The 25021-nt window shown below is 50.8% G+C and overlaps 1 protein-coding gene across 1 annotated transcript in view; it reads left to right on the top strand.

Annotated features, from left to right (window-relative positions):
- The first annotated feature begins 264 nt into the window (after nucleotides 1-264).
- The window catches only part of Alpl (alkaline phosphatase, biomineralization associated), a 52684-nt gene continuing 27927 nt past the window's right edge, over nucleotides 265-25021 (top strand). Inside the window, exon 1 of the mRNA XM_028759756.1 lies at nucleotides 265-409. The gene's annotated coding sequence lies outside the window, so the exon portion shown is untranslated. The remainder of the gene's footprint in view (nucleotides 410-25021) is intronic.

The raw sequence follows: 25021 nt of genomic DNA, 5'->3' as shown, positions 1-25021 counted from the left end.
GATACACAGACGCGCAGGGTCAGGCACAGGAAGACAACCACCGAGAGACACAAAGACTCCTACAGAGAAATCAAACCCAAAGACAAGCCAGCTGCACCCTGAGCCCAGGATGAGCCCCAGGGAAAGACAGAGGCAAGGCGGGCTACCCTGCCTGTTGCAGCCCTATGGGCCGAGTCGAGCGCCGCGCTCCCGGCAGGGGGCGCCCTGGCAACGCAGAGGTAACCGTCTGGGGCTCAGGGTGCGGGCCGGGGGCGGGGCGGCCGGGGGCGGGGAGGCCGGCGGGTGCTCGGCCCGGCCGCCTTCATAAGCAGGCGGGGGAGGTGGCCGCCAGAGTACGCTCCCGCCACTGTGCTCCTTAGGGCCGCTGCTCGCGCGCACCGGGACAGACCCTCCCCACGAGTGCCTGCAGGTAAGGAAAGCATGCTGCGCCCGCGGCTAGTGCGACTCCCACGCGCGCGCTCCGCCAGTCCCACAGTGACTGTCCCAGCCGCGGTGGGGACACGTGGTAGGTCAGGCTCCCTGGGGACCCACGATCTCCCACCCCGAACCCCGCGCGCATCTCTTGGGGCCCGGCAGGATGATGGACGTGGTGCCCGCGGAGCCGTTACCTAGGACCCCAGTCTCGTGCTAAGCACCTGCTCCCGGTGCCCACGCGTCTCCGAATCCACAGCGGCGCCCTTCGTGGTCCCTAGCCACTCTGTCCCGTTGGTATCTAAAGTAGTTGGGAAGCAGCTGGAAGAAGGCACGTGCTGAGATCTTTGGCGGGAGAGATCGGAGACCGCGTGCTAGTGTCTGTCTGGTAGTGGGGGAGCCCAGGAAACGGAAGGAGCCTGCGAACGGCTCTGGGCTGTGTGCAGGTGAGAGTGGGGCTGCTGCCTACCCCAGCGTGGGTAAGAAAGGGTTAAAGGCACAGTCACAGCGGCAGGACCCAAGCGGGAGGAAAACCTCATTCTTACCCCACATTGTCCATGGTAATCCTTTTCAACACTAATGGGGCTGGGGAAGGAGGCCTTGCAAAGGACTCTGGGGTGTGCCTGTGAATCCTGATTAAAAGAGAGGGCTGGCGCGGTGAGTGAGTCTGGAGAGATGCTGGCAGTCTGGAGATTGAAATCTCTGTGAGTTCGAGGCCACTCTAGCTACCTAGGGAGATTAGGTCCCCAAATCATACGTACATACATACATACATACATACATACATACATACATACATACACTCATACATACAAGAGAGGGATAAGGCATGAAAGAACCTTTGGCTCCAAGAAGAATTCAAAGACCCCCTCAGGCAGACTCAGATTCTCAGTCTGGTTGAGAATTAGTGAGGAGGACAACTGTTTATTGAATGCCTACTGTGTGCTAAAAACTGCCCTGACTCCTGACAGACATCTCATTTACAAATAGGGACAGCGAGTTTTAGACAATGTAGGTAAGTGACATCAGGAATTGAACTCTGTTGCCCATTCTCTGTAGCCCAGGAGATGAAGGAGAGCCCCCTCAGTCCTCCCTTCATCCTGCAAGCTTCTCTGGTCTTCCCAACCAGCTCTCTCCTCTCCAGCCCCACTTGCCACCCATCTCCTGTCTCTGCCTCCTTTTCCAGTTCCTGAACTGTCTCTGATTCCCTTAGGACAGAACACAACTTCTCAGAGGCCTGCTGGTGGACTGAGACAGGTCTGGGCTGGTCCCCAGCCTGACGGTCACATCTTTATGTTAGGACTACAGTGAACCAAAAGACCCGACAGGCCAGACGGTGGGTGTCTTCAATCCACACATACTTAGCCGGCATCAGTTGTGCACAACTCCCACGTTGAGGGAAACACTGGCATCATAAATTCTTTTCAGGCTTTGAAAATTTGAGTGTCACATGATAGAATCAAGATGAAGTAGTCCCCAAAGAAAAGGATAAAGATGTCACACCGTGTCACAGCAAGCAGCCAGTACATGGTACTAACAAGATGGGGCATAGCTGTGTGATCAGGACACAGCTCTGATCTCACTGTGGCTCGGAATTCTCCTTGAGGGTGTACGGGATCTGGAAGTCATTGGTCTGTAGACCCTATTGGTAGGAAGGACTCTGTACAGCTTGTAACGTGTTTAGCAGGTTCATGTACTTTAGAAAACAGTGGCTGTCCCCAGCTCCAGTCTCAGCAGAAATTGCATCAGAGTGTACTGGGTTATGTCATTGCCTCTGAACCCTGCGATCCAGTCAACCACCTTTGCCCGGGCTCTGCCCATTCTCTGATGGGCTGTGCTGGAAGGAAGCACTCGGCCTTCCTTACTGTTACTCAGATGTACCTCCTCCCTCCTGGACACAGCCCGGGAAGGGAGCCTGGAGCTCCAGGCTGGGAATAACCCAGGAATCTCCTGCGGTCCACCTCTGCCTCATTGCCCACGCAGCCCAGCACCAGGCCCTTTCCTGTCCTATCCTGCAAAGATAGGAGATGTTATCCTTTCCTACATGTGAAGAAACCTCTTGAAGGGACAGTGACCCGCCCTGGAACATATGCAAGCCACTTGGGCATCTGGGACTGGACTCAAGGACCTACAATTTTAAGTCCCGTGATAGATCCAGTGATGTCCCTGTCAGAGCGTCTGTGGGCTTCAGGCTTCCGGGAAAGAGGGGATGGGGTGAATCCAGGATGTGGAATCCAGGGGTAGAATTTGAAGTTCTCAGCATGAAGTCTATCTAACTGGGCTTATTAACACAAAAACCCTGGAGCTCGAGGAGAGCCTTGTGGGGAGCGGAGCAAGCTGGGCTGAGAACTTGTGCTCAGAATTCTCCACGTGGCCACAGGAATGCTGACTGAGCTCCCGAGCACAACAGCCCATCGTCATTGGCACACCAGGGCTGGACTGTGTGGTATGTTTGTTATTTTGGCTCCCCCCCCCCCCCTCTTATTTCTGGGGCTGTTTTAACCTTCAGAATCCAGTGGGAGGCAGTAGATTGAACTTTTATTATCTGTACTGTGGTGTGACCCTAGACAAGCTTCTTTCCTCTCAGACCCTCTGTTTCCTCATCTGTGCTGTGGGGTAATAAACACAGGTACCAGTTGCTGAGGGCCAGCAAGATATAAGCAGTCTACCAACTTTAGGTTTCACCTACACGGATTGTAAAGAGTCAGTACCTTAGCCAGGCGGTGGTGGCGCATAACTTTAATCCCAGCACTTGGGAGGCAGAGGCAGGCAGATTTCTGAGTTCGAGGCCAGCCTGGTCTACAGAGCAAGTTCCAGGACAGCTAAAGCTACACTTTATACATATACATATACATATACATATACATATACATATACATATACATATACATATACATATACATATACATATACATATACATATACATATAAAATTGGCTGTCTTCAGACACAACAGAAGAAGGCATCAAATCTCAGTACAGAGGTTGTGAGCCACCATGTGGTTGCTGGGAATTGAACTCAGGACCTCTGGAAGAGCAGTCAGTGCTCTTAACCTCTGAGCCATCTCTCCAGCCCTCCCTCCCTCTTGAGTGACATCTCACAGTGGTCCCCAGCATCATTATTGATGCTCCATGTCCAAAGAGCGTGCCAGAGTGCTCTCTATATTTATCTGCCTTCTCACGCCCCTCCCCCAGCATTTTGTAATTGCTCCCAGAAAAAGCCCGTGCTTAAAGTTTTCCATGCTTCAAACCCCAGCCTCGCTGTGGCATGAAATCAATTGTTTGCATTTGATTTAACTTTTCAAATGAAGGGGTAAAATTTGAGCTGAGGGGAGGGGCTGGGGAGGAGATGAAGTCAAAGCAGATGTGTTTTTGTTTAACTGGAGGATGGTGGTTAAACTACCCCCCCCCCCGCCATGGTATTACCATCGCCCCCTTTGAATTCCAGTAACCAAGAGTTGGGTTTCTCTAAAAACTGTGGTGTTCTTTCCTGGCTGGTGTGGACTTGCTCGCCCAGTATTATTATTATTATTTTTGCCTTATAGTCATCAGAGGCCGCAAACTGCTGGCTGTAGGGAGACCTCAGAGGTGCCTAGAACTGTAGGTTGGCCAGGCTCAGACCCTGAGTCCATTGGTATCTTTGAGGCCCAGAGAGGGAAAGCAGCTTGCTCCTAAGAGGGGCATACAGCTGTTTAGGCTTAGCTTCTTGACGATTTGGGTTTTCCAAAGGTGACCCTCCCCCCCACACACACACACATGCCATTCCCCTCTTGGACTTGGTGTGTTGGTGTGTTACTTTCATAGTATATCATTAATTTACTATGTATGTATGTATGTATGTATGTATGTATTTGAAATATGGTCTTATGTAGCCCAGGCTGACCTTGACACTTGCTATGTAGCAGAGGATGGCCCTGAACTTTTCTGATCCTCCTGCATTCACCTCCCAAGTTCTGGGAGTACAGGTGTGTACCTCCAGACGTGCTTTGTGTGCTGGGAGTAGAACCACGAGCTTCATGCATATTGGGCAAACACTGTACCAACTGAGCCACATCCTTGGCCCAGAGTTTACCTTTGTTTGAAAAGCTGTCCCCACTCAAGGGAGGGTGAAGATGCTGGGGGTGGCGGGAGAGATCTGCCTTGATAAATCACCTGTGTGAACTTGGACAAGTTACCTCCCCTCTTCAGCCTCAGTTTCTTCATCTGTAAACCAAGATGCCTGAAGAGGAGAGAGGATGGGATTTCCTGAAACTCGGAAAGGGTCTAACTGAGGTCCCTCACATCTGGCCTACTGTGTGTGGAGAATCCAAAGCCTAGGGGTTGGGGGTGGTGTGGGCAAGAGACTCCTTCACTGAGATAAAAGCTTCAATTTAGTTGCTGGTGTTGTTAAACCCTGGTGGTTTCGTTTTACACAAAAACACTGGTTTCTGGCTTCTCTTGAAAGATCAGAAGATGTAGGCTCTACAGGACCACGCCTCTGCCCAACCACAATGGCCGGAGCTGAGAGGCAGCCGCTCCATCCCCTTAGCTACAGCTCCTGAGGCACTCTGGTCCTGAGGCACTCTGGTCCCTTGCTCAGCCCACTTGCCTCCAAGCTCAGCCAGCTGCCTCTGTGTTTGTAGTTTAGGGGCAGAGTTAGAGAGGCATCATATTTGAAGGACTATGGATGGGTGGGGCCAGCCTGCGGGCTCTGGGGTGGGATCTTGGATACAGTCCCTGCTGGTCTGCTCCTATGGCCTAGATGCATCTCTGAAAGACACGGGCTAGGTGGGGAGCCTCTTCCTGCTTCAGTGGAATCTAGGGGCTCCAGAAGAATGGGGGATGGGACATCATTACCTACCTATAGATATTTGGCCCGATGGGTCTGCCCAAGGCATACCTACACTCTGGAGCCTGAGTAGGTAGCTCAGGGAGAAGGGACTCCTGTGATGTCTGTCACCTCACCTCATGTCCATGTCACACTCGTGGTACCTATGACCACGCCCGCAGCTCTCCTCTTTATCACTTTGCTGGCACCAAAAAAGTCTTTGATGACAGGTGGATGGCAAAGTGGCCTCGGTTGGAGCCTCAGAATCACTGTGTGAGCTGGAGGGCAGTGTGGAGGCTGTGGGGTCTGCTGGATAAATATGAGGTTCTCAGGGGTAGGGGGTATAACCAGGCATGAGCTTCTAGTCTACATGAATGAGCTGTTTGGGGGACACAAAGTGAACTTGGGGGACTTCCGTTCTTGAGAGTTCTGTCAGGCCCCTGTACCTTGCACTTGCTGAGGTTGACATCACACTCTGTAAGATCATGGAGTACCCACATACACCCTCCCCATCCTCCCCTCTTGTTGCTGAAGAGACTCAGAGGTTGTGATCTCTGGGCAGAGTCCTATCCTGGTTATGGGAGGGTCTGGAAGGTAGTTTCTGTGTAGAAAAACCAGAAAGACCCTGTCGTGGGTCCCTAGCCACGATATCTGTAACCTCAGACTTTTGTTATTTTTCTGGTTTTGGCACAGAGTATCACAGTGGCCCTATGCTGTTGGCAATCCTCCTGCCTCAGCCTGCCAAATACTGTAATTCCATCAACCTCACCTGGGCTTAGGTTTGAGCCTGGTCCTCTTCCTCTCGGATGCCTGGGTGGAAGAGTGAAGTTCTGTCCTTCGTCTGGCAGTCAGTAGGTTGCTGGGCAGAGGTCTGCCAGTGTTTTCACAGACCTTTAGAAGTCTTCAAGGGCCAGAGCAAATTGCTTTTATTTGGAAAACCCTAAATGCGGCCTTTGTAAAGATCTCTCCAGTGTATTTATTTTACTTTATTGTATTTTTGCAGGGCAGGGAATAGGACCCAGACACACATTCTTGTTAGGCCAGTCCCCAGCTGCTGAGTTTCGCCCTAGCAGCTGATTCCTTTGTCAGTAGGATGTCACACATATGTATCCTGCTGGCTGCGTCCGGCTGGCCCGTCTCCTCCCATCCCATCCCACAATGGCTTACCTGACTTCTGCAGAGGATGGGCACACCTTTGGTGCTAAGTCAAGGCTGTCTCATCAGTGCGTCTTGAGTCCCGCCCCCTCTCCTGGACTCTCTGCTCATTGGTGCGTTGCTGTGCCTGTCTACGATTCATGGAGACCATCACCAATGCCATGTAAACTGGGCGTGGTGGCGTGGCGAGCCCAGCACATAGAAGTTCAGGGTCATCGTTAGCTATGTATTAAGTTTGAGACCAACCTGAGATGGATACCATGAATCTGAAGAAAAAAAAAAGAGAAAAGAAAGAAAAGGAAAGAAAAAGAAAAACGGCCTGGCGTAGGCCTATAATCCCAGTTACTTAGGAGCTGAGGCAGGAGGATAAATTCAAGGCTTGTCCAGGCAATAGGTCTCAAGTATTGAAACTTAGCTCAAAGAAATATGTGTCCCTGGGTTTCGTCCCCAGTAGCACACGCCCTCCATTCCCCTAGTCCATTGTCTCTAACTGTTGATGACACATGTGTGTGGTCACGTGACAGCCCTGGATATTGAGGCCCAGATTCTCCTCACTGGGAAGTGGGAAATACAACCTACCCATTCAAGTTGCTTCCTTCCCTGAGCCATGAGTGGTATAAACTACCTTCTCGAAAGAGCCAGTTTCTTATTTACCTTGAAACAACAACATTCAGTAGCTCAGTTTCTGGCATGCGTTGGCTATCAAGTGTTCATTTTTGCAGCTTGTTCAAGCCCTTATCTCAGACCTTCTTTCTTTCCTTCTTTCTTTCTTTCCTTTTTTCTTCCTTCCTTCCTTTCTTTCTTTCTTTCTTTCTTTCTTTCTTTCTTCTTTTTTTTTTTTGGTTTTTGGTTTTTGGTTTTTCAAGACAGGATTTCTCTGTGTAGCCCTGGCTGTCCTGGAACTCACTCTGTAGATCAGGCTAGCCTCGAACTCAGAAATCCGCCTGTCTCTGCCTCCCAAGTGCTGGGATTAAAGGCGTGCGCCACCACTGCCCGGCCCTTATTTCTTGTAAATAATATGATTTGTGCTTTGATCCAGCCCTATACTTAATTGTAAGGACTTATTCTGGGCTAGAAGCTGGGCCAGTTACCTTCAATGTCTTTATTGTATTTAACTTGCTATTTTGTCTCAGAGATGGTTTGTAACTTTCTGAAAGTCACACAGTTCCAAGTGTCTGCACCACGGGGCTTTGGTCTCACGCTCAGTCAGACTAGCAAACTGATCGGAGCTTTTATGTTTGGATGCAAGTCTGCAGAAGACATCCCTGTACACAGTAGTTTCAGTTGAACCATCTGCCTCTGGGATTTGCAACATAGGGTTGGTATCCCCAAAAGGAGGGAACCTAGCACCAAGGGGAATTAGTTCTGCATGAGCATCTGCTCTCTCAGACAAATGACTCTCAGCCTGGTCACACCCCTTCCTGGTCCAGAAGGCCATTCAGGTCCTAAGAGGAATCACCCTTAGTACTCCGAGGGTTTGGATCTGAATCCCTGCTGAGTAGCCTTGGTTTTGTTCTCTTGTCTCGGTTGTCTTGGTTTCTAGTGTCTTTCCTGAAAACCATCATTCATGCAAATGAGATCCAGCCTTAGGACTCTCCTAGTTCCTTGGTGTCACAAAGCTGACAGGCATGCTACCCCCCGCCCCTGCCCTGCACCTGTGTCAGACATCATTAATCAACCAATGCTCTTTATCCTGCAGAAGTTCCTTCCGCTACAGCTTAGTACCCTAGATAGCCGTGAGTCACTAAGTGAGAGCTGGCACACGGGAGGAAAGGACAACCCAGAACAAGATTAATTTAGTGATGTTGTGGACCAGGAGTGGGAAAACAGGGCAGGTCCAGGTGGGACAGGCCCAGGTGGCATTGGTTCAAATGTCATGGTGCTCTTCAGTCAGAGTGCAGGAAGAACTAACTATGAAATAGACGGTGCCTGAATTGGCTTTTGGTGTGGTGTAAGACCTTTTATGGGGCCACAGCCGGTCCCCACGTTTAGCCTAAAAAGGATTTCTGGTTTGTGGGCCTGGCATCTGCTCTGGTTTAAGTAAGAAGGGTAAAGAAGGAACTGTTTCAGGCTTTCCTGGAAAGAGCTGAAGGTTGCCCTCCCCTCCCTAATAACAGCAACAATGGTAACAGAGAGGAACACCTACTGTGTGTCTCGTCCACCCGCCCCTCTGCTAACCTTGTTTATATACGTCCATGCAGGTAGTTATAAGAACAGCTCAGGGCTCTAGCCAACAAACCAACTCAGGAGAAGTGTGTCGCTCGAGACTCCAGCTCGCTTCCCAGACAGACCTGGGACAGCCGGGCTCCATGTTACCGCTTCCTGGGTCACCAGTGTTGTCAGCGTGCCTCGTTGGAATCCAAGACCTCTCGAGTTCTAACGTGTGATTCATTATTAAGCCACAGCTCAGTCCAGGCCCCTCTGTTGATTCACAAGGCAACCACTGAGGCTCAGAGAGGGAGTTTGGTGGGCCAGGGATCACACAGGGAGTGCCCAGCTTATTCTCTCAGCCTGGGGTGGGGTCGGGGTACAGGAGTGTTGATTTAACTCTAGTGAGGTTGGGGCTGCCCTGTTTCCTGTATGGATGCATGCCCGGTTTATTTCAGTTCACCACACAAGATGAATTTGCCACTTTAACATCCTTAGCTTGCGTTCCCAGGCTTTTACCATCAAGTTTTAAAGCCATTTCTCCTCTTCTTCCTCCTCTTCCTCCTCTTCTTCCTCCTCCTCCTCCTCCTCCCCCCCTCTCCCTCCTCCTCCTCCTCCTCTTCTTCTTCCTCTTCCTCCTCTTCCTCCTCTTCTTCCTCTTTTTCATTTTTGAGACAGGATCTCACTTTGTATCTCTGGATGACCCGGAACTCACTATGTAGATCAGGCTGGTCTTGAACTCACTGAGATCTGCCTGCCTCTGCCTTCTGAGTGCTGGAATTAAAGGTGTACCACCCACCATCCTGGTTTTTAAAGCCATTTCTTCTTTATGAGCTCAGAGGATCCTTACAGACATATTCAGTCTACAGCCCATAGACTGCTCATGGTGAACGGTTGGGGGCAGCTAAGAAAGTGGCCCAAAATTATGAAACTTTTTGCAATTAAAAAAAAAAGAAGTAATTATGTGGCTTTTGAGTGTGAATTTTTTAGATGGCAATGTCTTGTCACAATGTCAAAGGGTTGGTCGTGCCTGAAAGTAGTGTTCATTTATTGAGAGGGGAAACCAAAGCTCAGAGAGGCAAGGCAACTTGCTGATTTAGCTCTGACTTTCCCTGGCCTGGCTCCCTGCAGGGTGCTGTCCCGGGCCTGTGGTCCCTCTAATATTAGGCTAGCCTTCTTGAGCCTGCTGAGTAAGAACTGATCTCACACAGGTGCCTGGCTTTGAGTGTGAGTTTTAGGAGGGCTGGGCCTCACAGAGAACACTAACAAGAAAGAACCGAACCGGAGCCTCCCACACCCAGGCAGCGCCCCTGGCAGGCTTCCCTCAGCCCGCCAGCTCTCTAGCCTAAGGACCTGTGAAGACCTGAGCCTCTCCTGGCTTTACCCTGGCTGTCCTTCTCCCTCCATCCATGGTCTTCCTTGCTCCATCCATGACATAGGCTCTCCATAGTCCTGCCTGTCCATTGGGACTTAGAGGCAGGAAGATAGTTTAGGTAAGTCTTGGAGACAGATTGAGACTCTGGTTTGACAAACCAAAGATAGAGAGATAGAGAGATAGAGAGATAGAGAGATAGAAAATAATAGTAACCCCAGGGACCATTTGCTGAGCCCACCTGTAGCCACTCTCTGGTGCATGGTAGGTACTTTATACATACTTATTGGATGAATAAATATTTGAAGAATAAAATCCCTCAGAGATTAACTTAAAAAAAAAAAGTAATCTTGTGTGACTTTTGGGTCTTGGTTCTCACATACTGATTAACTCCACCATAAGTCTGCAGAGGAGTAATTGATGTATACATCTGTGTGTGTTTGTTTAAAATACAGATGAACTTCCGAGCCTATCACAGATACTCATTTAACCGAGGTTCAGAGAGGCTGAGCACATATTCTCCAGCTCAGGCAGTTGCTATGGAGTATAAAAGGCTGGCCCCATCCGGACTATCGCCAAGGCTATCTGTGCTCCAAGGAGCATGATATAGGAACCCCTCCCTTTCAGGTCCCCTAACGCAGAGCCCCGCCCCAGATTTGAGAGTTCAAATAGAAGAGTGCGAAGTGCATACTCCAGCTGACCCAGACTGTGTAACTTCCCCAAGAAAACACACGCCCAGCCCAGTGCGGAGCACATGGTGGGTCTTATGACCATCATCGGAACAGGCAGCAGTGGTAGCCTGGGTAGAAGCTGGCAGAGGGAGACCATCTGCAAACCAGGAACACTGTCAGAAGAGAAAGGACAGAGCTCCTGACTTACTGGTCACAGCCGCTCTGACGAGTGGTAGGTGTAGTAACTCAGTGACCCCCTCGTTGCCTCTCCTGGGAGGGGCACTCCTGTCACTGTCACTGCTCACACGAGGGGACTTGGCCAGTAAATGGCTGGCGACTGGTAGGTCTGGGTGTGCACTGCAGTTGTTAGGCTATGGCTTCTGTCTGGAGGATTCTGGGAGCTTCCTGCTGGTTTTCAGGCACCTCACTGGGCTGCTGCCCTCAAGCAGGGAGGTCCAGGTAAGAAGTGAGGGCTCTGTGTAATAAGTACACAGGGGGAGGGTAAGGAACACTATCCTCGATTCTGTGAGGGCCTCACTTATATTCCTGGAGGCTGGGTCCAGAGAGATTGTTAGAGAAGACAGCAGACCTGTTGCTTCTCCCCATCTGGGGCAGACCCAATGTATCAGCTCCTAGGTTCCCTGGCACCACCCAGAGCTGACAGTGCAGAGAACTGCCGTGTCTTTAAGCTGGGGAAGGAAGGTCTCGTAGTCTCAAGGTGGGTGGGGAGTCGTGCAAGGTGTGTGTCACACAGGAACCCTGAAATGCCCAGGATTGCAGGGCTGGCCAGTGGTGGTGCTGGGATTCAAACCTAGAGCTTGGACTCTTTCTGCTCTGGTTCCTGAGTTAGTTTGTATCAGTCTGGGGACTTGGAGGAAGAGATGCTATGTCTCCCTTGGGAATGTCTGGTGCAGAGCCTCCGACCTGCCTCTCCCTAATCTGCTTCTTAGTGTTGTGACTCCTGAGGGTGTCTCTCACTAAAGCCCCATACAGTGCAGGCTGCCAGGAGGGCTTGTCTGTCCTTTCTTGTTAGCTTCAGATGTCTCCAAGAAGTAGGTTCTGGAATCCCTTTCTTCAAAGGTGAAGGAACATGTGAAAGGAAGGGATATCCTCAAGGTCATGTAGCTCCAGAAATGTTAATCCAAAATTGAATACCAGCAGCCTGGCTCCAGATCCTGGGCTGGGCTCCCTCAGAGCCACTGGAGAAATCTCTGCGGGCCAGATGCCTGATCGCTTGAACCTGTTGCTACTTCAGGAGCCGGACTTCAGGGGGATGGGAGTTGAGCAGGCAGCAGGATTAGACTACACAACTCTCTGGGGAGTCACTGAGCCACCCCCTGACCCAGTGCTGACAGGCAAAGTTTATCTGAACCCTGGGACTCCTGGTGGGGAGGGTGAAGACCCGGTAGGGCAATCCTGGTGTCTTCAGGTCAGGGGGAGGCCACTGAGGAGTCTGGGTGGCGGGACTGGCCCAGCCTCTAGCCAGGGTTCTGGCCTTGAGCCTGATTCTACAGAGTTTCTGTCTCTTGCTTCCAGAGTTTTCCTGGGCTGGGGGAATCTCCCTGCAGTGACTTATGCAAGAGGTTTGCTCTCCAATTTCCTCCTCCTCCATTGTGAGCTCCCAGGTTGTTCAGGACTGGCTGCCCTGCTTCCCTGCGGTGGGGGAAGTGCACCCTTTCCCCTGGGCAGCTACCCCAGCTGAATAACCAAGTGCTTCCCCATGGCTCTTGGCCAAACAGGGCTCACAGTGAAGACCTTTGCCAGCCTCCCTGGCCTGTGACACATTCCAGCTGCCTAGGGTGGACTCCAGGGGAAATGTCTGTGCCAGTGGCTGTGGCACCCTAAGCCCAGAGAGTTCCAGGGACAGAGGCAGCCCTGCTAGATAGGGCTTTGTCCCTCTCCATCTGGAGTGCCTCTCTGCTATGTGGAGGAAGCAAGACACTCTTGTCCCAAGAAATTCCTGCTGGGGTGGCATTTCAACGGCCCCTCAGTGGGTGCCAGTATCCTGGTACCCAAGGATGGAAAGGAGAGAGAAGAGTCAGGAGGTAAGGAAGACGGGTTTGCAAGAGGACCTTCATTTAGCTAATCAACAAACATTTATTTCTATATATTACTTTACTCGTTGATTTTTTAAATTTTATTGTATTATTTTATATGTGTGGGGGTTCCTGCATGGCTGTCTGTATGTCTGGTTCCACAGAGGCCAGAAGAGGATGCTGGATTCCCCTGGAACTGGAGTTACAGACGGTTGAGGGGCCACCATGTAGGTGCTGGGGATTGAACCCGGATCTTCTAGAACAGTTAGTACTCTTTTTTTTTTTTTTTTTTTTTTTTGTTTTTTTTTTTTTTTTTTTTTTAAAGATTTATTTATTTATTATATGTAAGTACACTGTCGCTGTCTTCAGACACCCATATGAGGGCATCAGATCTCATTGCAGATGGTTGTGAGCCACCATGTGGTTGCTGGGATTTGAACTCATGACCTCTAGAAGAGCAGTCAGTGCTCTTAACCGCTGAGCCATCTCACCAGCCCGAACAGTTAGTACTCTTAACCAATGAGCCATCTCTCCAGCTCCTAGTTTTACTTTTTGAGACAGGATCTCTAACACAGACTGGCCTCAAACTCATGATGGAGCTGACTGTGTCCTGGAATTCCTGATCCTCCTGCCTCCACTTCCCTCCTGGGCTCACAGGTATCCACTACCCACACCTGGTTTGTGCAGATGGTACATAGGCCCTTATGTAGTCTAGGCAAGCCCTCTACCATGTGAGCTATATCCCCAGCCTCTCCACAGACTTGTCTTTAGCCCAGTGCCTGCAGGGCCCTGAGGTAGTACATTCATTGCCAGTAAATGTGGCCGGCCATTCCCATCTGGGGGGAGTTGACCAGGTCCAACAACCTACACAAAACCAGTGCTTTGGATGGAGGAAATACAGGAGAGGCCACCTAACATCCTGTGGTGATATGAGCAGAAAGGGCCCTCAGGGAAAGTGGCTTTTAGCCTATAGGTCTGGTTTAGGAGCCACAGTAGAGCCTGACTCTGCCTGAGTTCCATCGCTTGAGAAAAGACAGAAGAGAAGTTAACAGTTTATAAGGAGCGGAGAAGATATGGAAGGACTTATGAACAATTAAAGGACTCCCTGCGTTGGGGACTCTGGAACTGGTGGGGGTTGGAGGTATGGTTTGGAGGTGGCGGCCTTTGAACTGAAGGAAGAATGAGAAGGAGCCTCACAGAGACCTGTATAAAGAGTGTTCTAGAAGGTCAAGAGTAAGCTGTAAACCATAAGAAAAGAATAGTCCAGGCATGGTGAAACAGGCCTATAATCTGGGCATTTTGAGGTGGCAGCCAGAAGGTCTGACAGTCAAGGCCATCCTCAGGTGTGTAGTAAGTTTGAGGCTGATTTAGGTTACATGAGACCCTATCTCAAAAATATCTCAGAAATAAAACAAAGCAAAAGAAAGGGGAAAAATTAAAGCATAAGGGAAGAGAAATTGGCCCAGAGGTCGGAGGGGCGGAGCTAAAGGTGATGTAAGAAAGACAGTAGGACCTGGGGCACGTATGTGGCTTTTGACCCAGATGGACAGCAGATGGACAGGACCTGCCGGGTGACTGCAGAGGTGAGTGGCCTCCTGCTTGTTGGTGGTCCCTTAACAACAAAAAGGCTTTGATGACTCACTGCTCCTTCCTGTTCAGGTACAGATGGCACAGCAAAGCCCAGAGGAGAGAAATGGTCCTCGAACAGAGAGACCAGAGGAAATCTAGGCCTCCTCACACCTACCAGTCTTTTTCCACACTGCCTCTCTGGGTCAAAATAGCTGCTAAGCACTTCCGGCAAGACTTGTGTCCTCGCTTTGTTCGGCCTGCGGAGTGTGGGATTTAGTGACCTGGTCTGAGATCTGTGTAGTGAGCCATAGTGAGCCTCAGAAACAGCGAGAACAGTATGGTTATTAATTCCTAGGATTGCTTGGGCCTCTCTGAGCCAGGATGAGCAGCAGGCATTTCTTACATCTGCCTGGCATGGTACAGATACATGCTGAGGGTCTCTTCACTGTTTCTTTATGGACCAGGGATCTATGGGTGGGTTAATTCTCCTCAGTGCTCTATAACTAAGTTGCTTTCATGGATACATGCATGTCTTAATTAGGGTGACTATGGCTGTGATGAAACACCAGGACCAAAGCAACTTGGTGAGGGAAGGGTTTATTTAGGTAACACTTCCACATTGCTGTTCATTGAAGGAAGTCGGGACAGGAACTGAAACAGGGCAGACACCTGGAGGCAGGAGCTGATGCAGAGGCCATGGAAGGGTACTGCTGACTGGGTTGCTCCCTTGCTTAACCTGCTTTCTTACGGAACCCAGGCCCACCAGCCCAGGGATGTCACCACCCACAATGGGCTGGGCCTTCTCACATCTATCACCAATTAAGAAAATGCCCGGCAGGTTTGCCTATAGAAGTGTTTCTCAATCGAGGCTCCCTCTGATGGCTCCAGCTGGTGTCAAGTTGACATAACACTAGCCATCACTGCTGGCTCTTTGTCAACTTGGCACACAAAAGCATCACTGTTAAGCCACAGCTTCTCCTGTCTTGTCCTTCCCGGAGATTCCACATTAATAAAGACATCACAATAGAAAACAATTTACAAACTTAAAAGGCCCCACGGCCTTACAAGTTCAAACACTTTAAAAGTGGACTCTTTAAAAAGCTAAACTCTTTTGAAAAAAAAGTTTAAATTAGTCTTTCAACTGTGGGCTGCTGAGCTAGCCCCAGTTTTTGAGACAGTGTTTCATATAGCCCTGGTTGGGCTCAGACTCGTTATGTAGCAGAGGCTGACCTTGAACTTCTGATCCTCCTGCCGACACTTCTCTAGTGCCGGGATTGCAGCTGTGTGCCATGACATCCAGCAATTACACCATTAATGTATATTTATCTATACACTGTCCTCACATGCTGTAATTAAAGGCATGCACCCCCACGTCCAGCTGAGTATTCTTTATTGTTATTAGTGATAATATTGTATGCTTATAGGTAGATACCATGTACATGGCTTCTCATCCATTTTTTCTATGTATGTATGTATGTATGTATGTATGTATGTATGTTTGCATGTGTACATGCATGTATGTATGTGTTTGGTGTGGGTGTATATACTTAGTGGGGTTCTCTGTTTCTCCCACCTTTCCTCTTTGCACAAGATCTCTCACTGAACTTACAGGTCACAGACTGGCTGGCCAGTAGCCTTCAGGAATTTTTCCGTCTCTGTATCCTCTCTGCTGGGGTTGATAGAGACAGGTTGAGCCTGGGGCTTGCTGGCCAGTCTAGTCAGTGATCCCAGGTCACAGTGAGAGACCCTGCCTCGAACGAGAAAGGTGGAGGGTTTGAGAGAAGGGTCAGTAGGTAAAGGCATTTGTGACCAAGCCTAAATGAAGACGAGTATTCAATCTTCAGGACCCACATTGTGAAAGGAGAAACACCCCCCATCTCCCACACACACACACATACACAAGCATATACCTACAGTGGTTGTACTAGGTTCTTGAACTCCATGTGCAACAGGGGATATGTGACCTTGATTGAGATTCTGGTCTTCCTGCCCTCTGCTCCCAAGTGCTGGGACCACAGTGAGTACCACCACCTTTGGCTGATGGGATGCTGGCATGGACACCAGGGCTCTGTGCATGCTAAGCAAGCGCTCTAGCAACTGAGGTACACCACTACACCGACAGCCTCTACTGGGAGCTTTTAAAAGAATCTTAATTTGTGTTTGGAGTGCATTAAATGCTTTTAAAAATCATTTTGAGATGCTCGCAATAATTACATGGCTTTTCTTGTTTGATCTGTTAATGTCATCACCCATCATATAAAAGACTTTCCCATGAAGCCTCTGAACTTGCGCTCCTGAGACCACCGAGCTGGGGACCTGACTGGTTTTGCTGAGTGTGTATTCAGCTTGTGCCGGTGACATATTGTCTAGAATGCTCCATCCCTGTGGGCTTGAGGGTTGTGGTGACCATGGTCATCATACTAGATGGTGGTTTTTTTTTTTACCCTCCCTCTGCTGAAGTTCGAGTAAAATCAAGAACAGTTGTTTCTTGAAATTTGGTACCATTTACCGATGAGATCATCGTCGGCCGGCGTTTTCTTTGTGGAAAGATTTTTCACGTGGGCTCAGTCTCTTTACTTAGGTTCTTTTACGCCTGCCTATGTCAGCGACGGTAAGTTCTAGTTTTAGGACTGTGTGCATTTAATCTACGTTTTACCATTTATTTACATAAAGTTTCGCATTTTCTCGTAGTTCTCTTGTCTGTGATGGGATTCTGTCTGCCTGTCTGTCTGTAGGCCTTGCACATGCTACGCGTAAACTCTGCCACTCTCCTATGTCTCTGAGATGCATTCCCGCCCGTTGGGTCAGAAGGCCCTTCCTCTAGTGTGAGGTTGGCCCAGATGACGATAGCACATCCTTGTGAATTTATTTACTTGCTATTGGTTGTTCTGGCCGTCCAGTCTGGGCTGTGACAAAGAAGCCGTCTCTGAATGCTCTCACAGGGATTCTCATGCAGACAGACTTTCATTTCTTTGAGCACTTAGGGTAGAATTGTTGGTCATGTGATACACATATGTCAAGCTCATGAGGAAGGGCAAAACCTCCCCAGAAAGCACGTAAAGTTGGTTACAGTAGTGTCCGTCTCCAGCATTCCTACAGGGTGACATGAAGCCGGAACAGAAGAATCTTTGGAAGCTCACATGCCAGCTAGCTAGCCTGGTGTTCACAATGGCAGTGGAACCCTGTCCCACACATCTGAGGCTGTCACTGTCCTCCACAGGTGTGTGCAAGTGTCACATACACACACACACACACACACACACACACACACACACACACTAGCATGCTGGTACACATGTGTAATCCCTGCAGTCAGAAGGCAGAGTTAAGACCCACCTAGTCTACACAGAGACTTCCAGACCAGCCAGGGCTACATAGAGAGACCCAGTCTAAAAAAAGTTACAGGTGGGTAGTGGTGGGGCACGAAGAGGCAGGCAGATCTCTGTGAGTTCAAGGCCAGCCTAGCCTACAGAGTGAGTTCCAGGACAGCCAGGACTCTACAGAGAAAACCTGTTTCAAAAACCTGTTTTTTACCCCCACTCTCCTTAAAAGCTACAGTGCTGTTGTATGTTCCTGTGACCAATATGCATTATTTGGAGTCCACCTGTTTTGTGGGTACTGTGTTTTGGGGGTGAGGGGATAGGCTTAAATCCTGTTTACAGCCCAAGAAAAGGACAGGCTATACTTAGGGTTTGGTCAGGTCAGTTCCCTCTGCTGATACCTCAAACCTGAGCCTTACTTTCTCACCCCAAGGAGGAGCCTAGAGGAAAAGGGCCATTCACTGAGGTCGGAATCCTGCCTTGCCTTATAGGGCATGTGTGGGGTGACTGTGTCTGTGGGTCCCCTTCTCCTTCCTGTGACCCCCCCCACATCTTTGATATTGTCTAGGCTGCCCGATCCTAAGGGTACCAGCTGCGGTGGTCCAGGGACAGTGAGTGCATGTCCGAGTGTATGGGCGTCTTGATGCAAAAAGAGAGCTAAAAACAACTCAATCTGGCTTTCACACACTCTGAGAACACACAGGCCCGACTCCATCTGCAGGGAGTCTCCTCTGAACGCTGTCGTGTTTGCTCCATGGTTATCTGGGGTCAGCTTCAGTGTGGGGATGCAAGAACCACTCCTGATGTTTGTTTAACTGCTTTATTTATTTATGTATCTATTTATTTATCTATTTATAAATCTGTCTGTCTGTCTGTCTGTCTGTCTGTCTGTCTGTCTGTCTGTCTATTTTAAAGGCAGGGTCTGATGTGACCCAGCCTGGTCTCACGCTCATTCAGATCACCGTGTAGCCGAGGATGACCCGGAACATGTGTTTCTCCTGAGTGCTGAGCTCACAGGCACGGACCTTGTGTGCTGCTGGGAATCCAGCTCAGAGCCTGTTCCGTGCTAGGCAAGCACTTTACCAACGAGCTACACTCTCAGTCCCCACTGCTCCTTTCTCATGACGGTGTGCAGGCCCTGGCCTGCCCCACCACACCCTGAGCACAGTGACCTGACCCCCAGTGCAGAGTCACAAGCTGGTGACTCTCCAGAGCAAAGTCACAGGTACTCCGGAGCCATCAGCCCTGAACTCTAGCCCAGCCTAGAAGAGATGAACCTATGCTTTTATTAAAAAATTCACATTTCCAGTGCTGGGTTGGAACCCAGGTCCAGTGCTCCACCACTGAGCTATGCCTTGGATCCAGACCTTGAATTTTTGACATTAGAAACATCACAAACGAGACAGCACCAGAAAAGGAGAATGTAAGAATTAAACCAGGAGGAGAGCCCAGTTCTCTGTAATCCCAGCGCCTGTGAGCAAGTACAGCTGTTCACATCTGTAATCCCTGAGGCCAACTTCAGAGGCCAAGGTGGGAGAATTACAAATTCAAGACAGAGCTGGAGAGATGGCTCAGTGGTTAAGAGCACTGACTGCTCTTCCAGAGGTCCTGAGTTAAATTCCCAGCAACCACATGGTGGCTCACAACCATGTGTAATGGGATCCGATGCCCTCTTCTGGTGTGTCTGAAGAAGAGTGACTGTGCACTTATGTACACTGATCTACATAGTGAGTTTCAGACCATAGAGAGAGAGACCCTGTCTTAATGATAATATAGAGATCTTGTCTTAATAATAGAAGAAGAAGAAGAAGAAGAAGAAGAAGAAGAAGAAGAAGAAGAAGAAGAAGAAGAAGAAACACACACACACAGTTTCCTCTGCAGCCACAACACACACTGAATCACTCACAGTTCCTCTAGTCCTTGGTGGACTCCGGGCCTTTGCACTGGCTGACTCCCTTCTTTTCATCCAGTCTTGCCTTCTGACTCCCTCACCCTGGGGACAGAGACCCTGGGTACTTGTTCCCCCATTCTTCAACATGCTGGCTGTGTGACTTTTTTCTTGGGGAAAAGCTTGAAAACGTTGGGGTTTCCCCTTGCTGGCCTGTGTTGAGTGGCTTTTGTGTGGAGAGTCGCCTGAAGCCTCAGTGGATTCAGCCCAACATAATGGCAGACTGCTTTTGAGCTTTGGAGTTAAACTCTAGACCTAGCTCCGCTGTTCCTTTGCTGTGTGACCTTAGACAGGTCCCGTCACATCTCTGTGCACCCTAAAATGAGAAAGACCACATGAATACCTACCTCAGAGTTCAGTGGTAGAGTGTTTGCCTGTCATGAGCTAGGCCCTGGGTTTCATAATAGCACCTGGCAAGCACTTTCCTCGTACATCCTATGGACTGAGCCTCAGAGTGTACACTTTCTCTGCATCACATCCGCGGGGTGGGGCAGGTATCACACGGGGCCCCAGGTCTGCCGCCTCCAAGACCAAGACTCTCTTTCACCCACACCAATGCTGGGAAAACTACCGGATGCGCTCAGATGAGGGAGCTGGTTGGAAGCTCCCCATCACATGTGAGGCCCAGCTGTGTGCCCAGTGCACGGGAGGGTTCATGCAAATGCACGTTCAGTGATGGGCCAGAGGTTAATGGCGGACACAGAACAAGGGTGGGTTGGCAGCTTAGGGCTCACACGATCTAGGATAGAGCCCAAGGGGTTTTGAGGCTGTGGAGTGAGATGGAAGAGGCCCCAGGAAAGGAGGCCCCCAGCCTCCCAAGCCCAGAGGACTCACTCCACTGCTTACTCTGCATTGCATGGGCTTGTGACTCTGCCTCTCAGCCTCAGTTTCCTTTTCAGTAGGTATGAGTGCAGCAATCCCTGAGTGTCACAGTGTGTGCTCTAGGGCTCTGAGATATGGGTTTGGCCGAGCCCTTCTCTGAGTCCGCCTTCCATCCCCGGCTCTTCTGTCTCTTCCTGCATCACAGTGACCTGGCTTACCCTCAGCAAGGCTCTTCATTGTCTCACCCCTGACAGGGTTTGACCTATTCTGTTGGCCCCTGGTAGGCAGTAGCTGCTCAATGAACAGCAGCCCAGGGGCCATTGTTTGAATACCATAGTGGAGGCCCTCTGTCCCAGGGGGTTGCTGATGTTCCTGGGCACTTGGGGACATTGTTCAAGGCTGTCAGGTGGAACAAACTGCTTCAGAGGACAGCCAGCCAGCCCTGCCCCTGCTACTCAGTGACCAGGGGCAAAGGCCCCCGGCTTGGGGCCAGGAACATCTGGGACGTAGCTGGTCCTGCCCCTCTTCAGTTCAGGGACCTTAGGCGAGTCCTGTCACTCCTGTGCCTCTGCTTTCTCCTCCGAGATGGATGTTTTACAGTTCTGTACCGGTGACTTCCTGGGGACTGACTGACCACTAGGGCCCAGTGGGCAGACAGACACTTTCAGGCACAGTGCCTGTTAATACTAATGTTCAGTGGAACCCATACCAACCCACGGGAAGGTGTGTGTCTCTATTCCGGGCAATCCAACCCTGGAATTCAGGAATTTCCTCTAATTCTTTCCCCCTCCCCCTCCCCACCCACGTCCTTGACTACCTGCTTTCTTCCTTCTGTCCATCTGTCCTTCCTTCCTCCCTTCCTCCATCCATCTGTCTTTTCTTTCTTTTCTGACATGGTCTTATTATATAGCCCTGGCTGGCCTGGAACTTGCTTTGTAGCCCAGGCTAGCCTTGAACTTGAGCAATCCTCCTGTCTCTGCTTCCAGAGAAACTGAGACTACATGCACAGCCATGGATTCCACACGTGTGTATTCACACACAGTGTGTCCACCCACCTTTAACTAGTTTGCCCCGTTTCTTCCCTCTGGTGGAAACAACCGACCGTCTGCGCATGACCAGCCCAGTGCGATTGTTTACAGTGTGAGGAGCTGAGGAAAAGCCTCTGGACTGGAGTTCTGAGGGCAGAGTCTGGGCTCCAAGCAACAGAGAAACCAAAGCAAACAATAGGAGAATGAACTGGCTCCCATTCAGAGGTGAGCTGCAGGCTTGCCTGCGGCCAGGGGCTGGACACCAGCACCCATCTCCTGGGTTTCTCTGTAGGTTTCTGGTTCATTACACAGGCCATGTTTCCCTCTGGCACTTCCTTGCTTCATACCCCTGTGCCCTGCCATCCAGATAGCAATGGCCCCAGCCTCTGCCAGTCACCCGACCTGCAGCAGCCGAAAGGAATGGGGCTTGCCCTGTTGGGAAGGGACATGAACTCAGAGTAGCCAGATATGACAGCAGGTGTCACCATGTCACCGTGGTGGCAACAGAGAACATTAAAGAGGTCCTGTCTCATAAGCTGATGTTGCAAGTTTCGTGGAGCGATCATCCCTGTGTTAGGAATGAGGGGGCAGCCTGGGGCAGCCCCCGTGGCTCACTCTCTCTGCAGAATAATAACCACAGTAAGCAGACCAGGGTGGGAGGCAAGTGTGGGAGTGCTCCCTGACTCTTGGGTGGAATAGTACCCCCAGGACACAGGTCCCATTCAAGGCAGGAGGAGCTACAGGAGAGCCTGCGTGGTCTGAGATGCGCTTTCTGCCAGACCCCCAGCCCAGGCTGAGCCAGAGAACTCGGTGGTCATGGGGATCCCATGTCACAGCCCCAGTCCGTGTGGAGGCAGTCCTGTTAGATGCTAGGGTGGCAACGGCATTGCATGCGAAGTCTACCAGGCCTGGGCAGCTCCTGGCTCTCCTACACCTTGAAATGTGAGGCACGAGGTCCTGAGAGTTCTGCCCACATTTGGGTCCTTGGGAGATGGCATAGAAAGCTTCTAGCACATAGTAGGCACCCTGTGGAGACATTCTCCTCTTCCTATTAGTTGCTGTGTGTCCTTGCCCAACTTACTTCACTTCTCTGTGCCCTGGGAGCAAGGAGAGCATCCACCAATCAGAACTGTGCTGGCTGACTTGCTGCCTCTGTCACAAAGGGTGACAGTGGCTTTTCTCATTGTCCCTTGTCCTGTTGAATTCCCATTCTACAGCACAATGGCAAGAGCAGTCTGTGTCACCATTGTCCCAGTACACCTCCGTGGGTTTAATTTTTGAGTCAGGGGCTCGTGTAGTCCAGGCTGGCTTTGAACTGAGTGGATAGCGAGTGCTGGGCTGACACCTAAGACACCACGCCTGGCTCGATTAGCTCAGCACGAGCCATGGTCCTGCCTCTCATCCCCACTACTAAGAGCCTCAAACACCCCGGTTGCTGGAGCCTGACAGCTGGTCACAAGCTCGATTGGAATGTGGGAAGGATGCTGTGGGGGCCCAGCTGCTAGCTACCAGCATCTGCGTGCTTCCTGCGTGTGCTCACTGGGACTCTGCTTCTGTCGGGCCCACCCAGCACGTTACAAGTTCAAGGCCAGTTTCCATAGTCAGGGCCTCCTCAGCCTCCCACAAGGGTTGTCTCAGGAACTAACCGGTCCTCCCAGGGGAAAAACACAGCCAGGACAGAGCTGGGGGTGGGGAGGGTGTCTGAGACTCCTAGGAGGATGGACTGAAGCTAGGTATTGTGGGAGAAGTAGGGTGTATCTAGGGTCAATATCCTGCCCAAGTCCCACAGGGATTTCTGCAGCACAGCTGGCAACAGGTGCTGGGTCAGTGACCTGGAGCCAGCCTGTCCAAGAAATGACTTTACCACTTTCTCCACATGTGACCTCGGGCAGGCCTCATCTCTCTCTGGGGTTAGGGGAGCTCCTCCCCCAGGAGTCCACGAGAAGCACGCCAAAAATGAGATTTGGGAAGTGAGTACCCTGCGTCATGGTATCTTCCAGGCCCCATTGCGTATGCAATGTGCAGATCATTTCCAGTCAGGGTGCTGCTGTGGGAGGTGATGCTGGGACCCTGAGAGGACTTCCAAAAGCGGAAAACACCCACGTGGACAGCTGAATTCTGACCTGTTACTTGCTGTTTGACTCTGGGCAAGATACTTAACCTCTCTGTGCTCAGTTTTCCCATCTGTGGAGTGGGGAAAGCTGTCGTGTTTATCCTGCAGGTTATTGTAGGATTAAACGAGCTAATAGAGAAGAAAGTAACCCTGGCTAGCCTGGAACTCATTATGTAGACCAGGATAGCTTTGAAATCAAAAAGATCGACCTGCCTCTGCCTCCAAATTCTGGGATAAAAGACATGTACTGTCACGCTCTGCTTGCATAGCGCTGTCTGGGCTAGCCAGGGCTTCCCAAGCCAGACCCTGTAAGTTCAGGGCAGGGTGAGGAAGGCGTGTTCTCTTGCTATGATTGAGTTGACATGTTCTCCTCAGTCAGTGTGCTTAATGAACAGTTTCAGAACACCAGTGTCACCGCCCAGCCTTGCAGACCACCTTACGCCTCTAACCAGCCCCTCTCATGGGAAGAAGATTCGTTAGCGTGCTGTGTGACTCTGGAAGGTCATGGACCCTCTCTGTGCCTTTCAGTTTTTGATGTTATGAGAAGACTGTTGTGTTTCCTAGTGGGGGATGGGGAGGCGAGGGAGTGGGACACAAACTGGGTACAGCACAGGAGGGAACAGGGGCCTAAAACACCCCTCAGTGATGCACAGCCCTCTTCAACCTCTCCCATGCTCAGCTTCCAGGTCCATAAGCAGGATGTGTCCTTTCCATGGGTGGGAGGAAGGCTGTGTACCTATAAAGTGATACCCTGGGCCTCCCACCTCCCTCCTGGCCCGTCTCTCCTCCCACCGTGGTCCTAGGCTTTGGCTACAGCCCATGAGGCTGTCTGGGGTCCCAGTGAGTGAGCATCAGATAGCCCCAGACCTCATGCCCAGTGCCTTCTGATTTCCAGCTCTGGCGGCCACGCCCTGGCTTACGAAATAGAACTGGTGACAGGGGTGAGTGAAGGCGCAAGCCAGGCCCTGCTTTGACTCCCTTGGGGCTGCTCCAGGCTGCTCTGTCGTCAGACAACTGCAGTCTGCTTGGCCACTGCCCCTGACCGAAATTCCTTGCGTCCTGCCTCTCAGCTTCCAATCATCCTGGCTGCCCCTCTAGCCAGAGAGTCACACTGCCGGGCTCTCTGGTTGACCTTTTAGATGACCCTAGTCAGTTCTCTGAAACAGGCAAGAACCTCACACTACCTGGGGCTTGTTTCTTCCCAGTGTGAATGAGTGGGGACAGGGGATGGGGACCTGTGACCCGCCTCGATCCAGATGCTGAACATTGAACATTATAGAGCGGAAAGACCATTTCAGTCTCAGGTGAGCAGGCACGTGGGCACGCTATATGCACATGTGTGTGTATGTGTGTGTGTGTGTGTGTGTACACAGGCATACACTACCGTGTGTCCACCCAATTCTCCTCTGTCTCCCTCATTTTCTCTTCCCACTGCCCTACAACCCCTCACACGTGCCAGTCCCACGTTGAGGTTGAGCCCTTGCTTGCAGGTAAATGGCTGGAATCTTTAGGGCAACCCTGAGTCTCCCTCAGACTCTTAACTCCACAAGGGAGTTGCCCGGTGCCTGAGGGGTGAGATTTCTCACCTCAGGTTATCTAACTTGAGGGGCACAAGGTTCACC

The sequence above is a fragment of the Grammomys surdaster genome, unplaced genomic scaffold, assembly GCF_004785775.1.
Source record: "Grammomys surdaster isolate TR1022 unplaced genomic scaffold, NIH_TR_1.0 126313, whole genome shotgun sequence".
NCBI lineage: Eukaryota > Metazoa > Chordata > Mammalia > Rodentia > Muridae > Grammomys > Grammomys surdaster.
This window is presented reverse-complemented; position numbering and strand designations above follow the sequence as displayed.